This window comes from Salmo salar, chromosome ssa19, assembly GCF_905237065.1.
Source record: "Salmo salar chromosome ssa19, Ssal_v3.1, whole genome shotgun sequence".
Classification (NCBI taxonomy): domain Eukaryota; kingdom Metazoa; phylum Chordata; class Actinopteri; order Salmoniformes; family Salmonidae; genus Salmo; species Salmo salar.
In genome coordinates this window covers 40162634-40169213 of record NC_059460.1, presented here as the reverse complement: position 1 = coordinate 40169213, position 6580 = coordinate 40162634, and the positions used below count along the sequence as shown (strand labels likewise).

Here is a 6580-nt window from a genome sequence, read left to right as displayed (position 1 = left end):
CACGGTGTGTCTAGAACCTCTTACATGGCAGGAGTGGGGGACTTTGAAGTTCAATCCAAACGTTAAACTAACTTGACATTTAAGTTGTTTTGTGGGACACCCAGACTAGAGCCAAGCTATCACTAATGTTTACTATAGCAAGAACAACCCAGTCCCAGACTGATTATAGAGCCCCTAAAAAAACAACTTCTCATTTAGAAAACAACCTACGTGGTATCGATATGAGTCAGAAACATTTATTCTACTGTCAAAAAGGGACTACAAAGTGTAAATAGGATAAGTTTGGTCATAAAGTCAGTCTTGTCTTGTGGTCGTGACTCCATCACAACGTAAATTAATGTTTATTTCAATCCTGCCTACATGTCCACAGCTGGCAGCACACAAGTAGTCATCAATTCGGACTGCAGCTCCAGGTGACCGGATCGTAACGCCTGTGGTAAATTTAGGTTGACTTTGGATATCCCTCTGGGGCTAGTTAGGGACCACCTGTAAATTACACAATGTACATGGGACATTATGTTAAACTTCTAATAGCTCCAAATTTAAATGACTTAAAAACCTCAAACCAACTATACATTGTATAAATTCATTTACAAATACTGAAAGCAAATATTGTCTCATTTTCAATTTGTAATTTATTGACGGTCACTAACTAGCCCCGGAGATAGGCTATCCAAAGTCAAACCAATTTTGTCACGGTCGCAAACCAGACAGCTGAAGCCAATTGGCTAAATCATTTGGCTAACTCTTCCCACCTGTGAACACACACAAGAGACAACCACATCAAACCACACCCCTGAAACGAACTCACGTTTGATATCAATCATGGTCGCTAACATTTTTTTCAGGTGGCAAAAATTACGCAGAGAGATAAAGCAATAGAGCGACAGAGACCCCACAGAGCCCCAGGACAGCAACACAATTAGACCCAACCAAATCATGAGTAAAAAAAGTAAATAACTTGACATATTGGAAAGATTAAAAAAAAAAAAAAAAACTAGAATACTATTTTGCCCTTAACAGAATGTCACACGCTGATCTGTTTCACCTGTCCTTGTCTCCAACCCTTTCAGGTGTCACCCATCTTCCCCATTATCCCCTGGGTACTTATACCCGTGTTCTCTGTTTGTCTGTTGCCAGTTTGTCAAGTCAACCAGCGTTTTGTTTCACAGCTCCTGCTTTTCCCCAGTCTCTCTTTTCTCACACTCCTGGTTTTGAAATTTTTTACATTTTAATCATTTTAGCAGACGCTCTTATCCAGAGCGACTGCATACATTTCATACATTTTTTTTTCTTCCGTACTGGTCCCCCGTGGGAATCGAACCCACAACCCTGGCGTTGCAAACACCATGCTCTACCAACTGAGCCACATGGGACCACACAGGACCATTGCCTGTCCTGACTCTGAGCCTGCCTGACCACTCTGCCTGCCCCTGAGCCTGCCTGCCGTCTGGTGCCTTTGCCCCTACTCTGGATCACCTACCCCTGCCTGCCTTGATCTGTAATTTGCCTGCCCCTGTTGTTGTAATAAACATTGTTACTTCAACACAGTCTGCACTTGGGTCTTACCTGAAACGTGATACAGAGAGTACACAGTGGCAGAATACCTGACCATTGTGACTGACCCACACTTAAGGAAAGCTTTGACTATGTACAGACTCAGTGAGTGTAGCCTTGCTATTGACAAAGGCCGTCGTAGGCAGACCTGACTCTCAAGAGAAGACAGGCTATGTGCACACTGCCCACAAAATGAGGTGGAAACTGAGCTGCACTTCCTAACCTCCTGCCAAATGTATGACCATATTAGAGACACATATTTCCTTCAGATTAAACAGATCGACAAAGAATTTGAAAACAAACCCAATTTTGATAAACTCCCATATCTACAGGGTGAAATACCACAGTGCGCCATCACAGCAGCAAGATGTGTGACCTGTTGTCACAAGAAAATGGCAACCAGTGAAGAACAGACACCATTGTAAATACAACCCATATTTATGTTGATTTATTTTCACAACACTGTATGTATAAACATATGTAAGCATATGTTTCCCATGCCAATAAAGCCCATTGAATTGAATTGAGAGAGAGAGATTGGCGAGAGAGATAGAAAGAGAGCATAAGAAAATAAAAACATGCCTTCACTCATGTCTTTTCCTCCCTTTCATTTCCCTCTCTCTCTCTCTCTCTCTCTCTCTCTGTCTTTCTGTCTCTCATTTCCTCTCTCCCCTTCTCTTTCTCTCTCTCTCGCTCTCCCTCCCTGCATTTGGTGAGGTCAGAGCCGGCAGAATGTAATTAGCTGTAGTAGTTACCGTTGTTACCTTACGAGGCCATCTGCTACGTCGACACCACACAGAGAAAACTTGAACAGGAGTAAGTTAACTCATCCTTCACAGACAAAACAAACAGCAGAGAGAAAATAACTTCTAACAGCAGGAGTGACCAAACACAAACAGAAAGAACTGCAGTAAGTCAACTCACCCGACACAGAGTAGTCATGTAGAATCCCTTCAGAGACTAGAGTTTATCGTTCAACTCATTTACTTCCTCACAGAACTGAGCTGAAGATGCAACAGCTCTTCTCTCCTCTTTACGTTTTGCTGTACTCTAGATATCCCAGATACTACGCTGCTCACACACACTCAAGTGTTTTTTCTGAACCCTGTTTTTTTTGTTCCAGCCTGCCTGCTCTGGCCTGTGAGCCAATGACTTCAGACTGCCTGTGCTGACACTCAGACACACACACACTCATACACACACACACTGAGCTGAGCGCAGCCTCAAATTCCTACACCGCCACTCCACAAACACAGACACAAAGTTCCAGCTCCACGAGTCACTAGAGTCAGAGCAGGGTTGACAGCAAGGACAGCCTCCAGGGACCGAGTGAAACACACACACACACACACACACACACACACACACACACACACACACACACACACACACACACACACACACACACACACACACACACACACACACACACACACACACACACACACACACACGCTACGTCCAAGCACTATGTATACACACTACATACACACACCAGCACACATATAGTATGTACGCACACACATGCACACACACACTAATTACACATACAACCAAGAACAGTGGTGTAAAGTACTTCAGTAAAAATACTTGTAAGTACTACTAAAGTCGTTTACTGGGGGTTATCTGTACTTTACTATTTATATTTTTGACTACTTTTACTAAAGAAAATAATGTACTTTTTACTCCATACATTTTCCCTGACACCCAAAAGTACTCGTTACATTTTGACAGGAAAATGGTCTAATTCACACACTTATCAAGAGAACATCCCTGGTCCTCCCTACTGTCTCTGATCTGGCGGAAGAAAGACAATTGTGCCATCTGGTTTGCTTAATATAAGGAATTTTAAATGATTTATACTTTTACTTTCACTTTTGATACTTAAGTATATTTAAAACCAAATACTTTTAGACTTTTACTCAAGTAGTATTTTACTGGGTGACTTTCACTTTTAATTGAGTCATTTTCTATTAAGGTATCTATACTTTTACTCAAGTATGACAATTGAGTATTTTTTCACCACTGCCCAAGAACACACACTCAAGCATGTGACAAGCCCTCTAGACACACACAACTGTCAGTAAGTTATTTATACAACATGGAATCTGCTAGTAGGCGTTTGTATTGTATCCTCCTCTCTCTCCCCCCTGCCCCTCTACGGCCAGAGTGATAGGACAACTGTTATGACTGACAGGTAGCAAGTGTCTGCCTTCGCATGTGGGTTGGCTTCAGGGATTTACACCAGAGACAGAGAGAGAGTGAAGAGAGAGAGACACAGAGAGAGAGACACAGAGAGAGAGACAGAGAGAGAGACAGAGAGAGAGAGACAGAGAGAGAGAGAGAGAAAGAGAGAGACAGAGAGAAAGAGTGAGAGACAGAGAAAGAGAGAGAGAGAGAGAGAGAGACAGAGAAAGAGAGAGAGAGACAGAGAGACAGAGACAGAGAGAGAGAGAGAGAGACAGAGAGAGAGAGAGAGAGGGAGAGAGAGAGAGAGAGAGAGAGAGAGAGAGAGAGAGAGAGAGAGAGAGAGAGAGAAAGAGAAAGAGAAAGAGAGAAAGAGAGAGAAAGAGAGAGAGACAGAGAAAAAGAGAGAGAGCGACAGAGAGAAAGAGAGAGAGACAGAGAGAGAGAGAGAGAGAGAGAGAGAGAGAGAGAGAAGAGGAATATCAAATGATTTAGATCCATGGAGAGTAACAAAAGAGACAGAAAAATACACAGACAGATAGACAGAAGTAGAGATGGAGATGGTTTTCCGCAGGCTAATGTCAATGTTACCAGAGCTGTTCAAATCACTAATGTACACATCTCCATATGGCCGTAGCCAGCTGGGTTCACTGCACCGTAACACCGTAGCAAGCTGGGTTCACTGTACGGTAACACAGTAACATGCTGGGTTTACTGCACCGTAACACCGTAACATGCTGGGTTCACTGCACCATAACACCGTAACAGGCTGGGTTCACTGCAGCGTAACATGCTGGGTTCACTGCACCGTAACACAGTAACATGCTGGGTTCACTGCAGCGTAACACCGTAACAAGCTGAGTTCACTGCACCATAACACCGTAACAGGCTGGGTTCACTGCAGCGTAACATGCTGGGTTCACTGCACCGTAACACAGTAACATGCTGGGTTCACTGCAGCGTAACACCGTAGCAAGCTGGGTTCACTGCACTGTAACACCGTAGCATGCTGGGTTCACTGCACCGTAACACCGTAGCAAGCTGGATTCACTGCACCGTAACACTGTAACAGGCTGGGTTCACTGCAGCGTAACATGCTGGGTTCCCTGCGCCGTAACACTGTAACATGCTGGGTTCACTGCACCGTAACACAGTAACATGCTGGGTTCACTGCAGTGTAACATGCTGGGTTCACTGCAGCGTAACATGCTGGGTTCACTGCACCGTAACACCGTAGCAAGCTGGATTCACTGCACTGTAACACCGTAACATGCTGGGTTCACTGCACCGTAACACCGTAGCAAGCTGGATTCACTGCATCATAACACCGTAACAGGCTGGGTTCACTGCAGCGTAACATGCTGGGTTCACTGCACCGTAACACAGTAACATGCTGGGTTCACTGCAGTGTAACATGCTGGGTTCACTGCAGCGTAACACCGTAACATGCTGGGTTCACTGCAGCGTAACATGCTGGGTTCACTGCACCGTAACACAGTAACATGCTGGGTTCACTGCACCATAACACAGTAACATGCTGGGTTCACTGCACCGTAACACAGTAACATGCTGGGTTCACTGCACCGTAACACAGTAACATGCTGGGTTCACTGCACCGTAACACAGTAACATGCTGGGTTCACTGCAGCGTAACATGCTGGGTTCACTGCACCGTAACACAGTAACGTGCTGGGTTCACTGCACCGTAACACAGTAACATGCTGGGTTCACTGCACCGTAACACAGTAACATGCAGGGTTCACTGCACCGTAACACAGTAACATGCTGGGTTCACTGCACCGTAACACAGTAACATGCTGGGTTCACTGCACCGTAACACAGTAACATGCTGGGTTCACTGCACCGTAACACAGTAACATGCTGGGTTCACTGTACCGTAACACAGTAACATGCTGGGTTCACTGCAGCGTAACATGCTGGGTTCACTGCACCGTAACACAGTAACATGCTGGGTTGACTGCAGCGTAACACAGTAACATGCTGGGTTCACTGCAGCGTAACACAGTAACATGCTGGGTTCACTGCACAGTAACATGCTGGGTTCATTGCAGCGTAACATGCTGGGTTCACTGCAGTGTAACATGCTGGGTTTATTGCACAGTGACACTGTAGCAGGCTGGGCTCACTGCAATCACATCAACCAGTAAAAATCTAGACTGGAGAACACTGGTCAAGCCAAAGCACAAACACATTCCTGTTATCGTAAACCTTGCACACTTGGGTTTAAATACTATTTGAAATAATTTCCAATACAAATCTGTACTCAATTGCACTTGCCTGGCGTAAAGGGACCAATATAATAGCCACATATCAGACACTCCAGGCAGGTTAAAGCAAACACTAAAAGTATTTGAATGATTTAAAATAGTATCTAAACCCAGGTCTGCCCATCACAAGCCTCTACCTATCAAGGGCCTTTATAGTGAGACAAGAGTTAGCTGTCCTCCAGATCACTACAAAGTGTCTGGAAGTGAGACTACGCTATCTCAGGGACGCAATCAGGCCTAGTCCTGGTCTGAACATGCAGGCTCTTTCATACAGTAACAAGTAAACACCGGACTTTACTATGACATAAACAACAGATACAGATTGAAAAAGTGAAAGAATCTGTGTTCCATTAAGAGTTCAACACAGATTTCCATCCACAGGAGCATCAAAGAAGCCCAGGCACTTGATGTTTGGTATTTCTGCACTCTGTACCTCAAAATCATCCTAATGTCACTTTATTATGCTGAAGAATTTATTCTTTCCACGAGGATAACTGGACATGAATTTTCCATCACTCAACAAGTCATCTGATGAATTATAAATCATC

At 44.3% G+C, this 6580-nt stretch overlaps 1 long non-coding RNA gene across 1 annotated transcript in view; it reads right to left on the bottom strand.

The window, feature by feature from the left end:
* LOC106578820 (uncharacterized) overlaps positions 1–2877 on the bottom strand; it is a 4732-nt gene extending 1855 nt beyond the window's left edge. Inside the window, exons 1-3 of the long non-coding RNA XR_001322522.2 lie at positions 2482–2877; positions 2313–2388; positions 1–486 (exon numbers count right to left, since the gene is read on the bottom strand). The exon at positions 1–486 is cut by the window's left edge and continues 1855 nt beyond it. This is a non-coding gene — a long non-coding RNA (uncharacterized lncRNA). The remainder of the gene's footprint in view (positions 487–2312; positions 2389–2481) is intronic.
* Positions 2878–6580: the final 3703 nt, after the last annotated feature.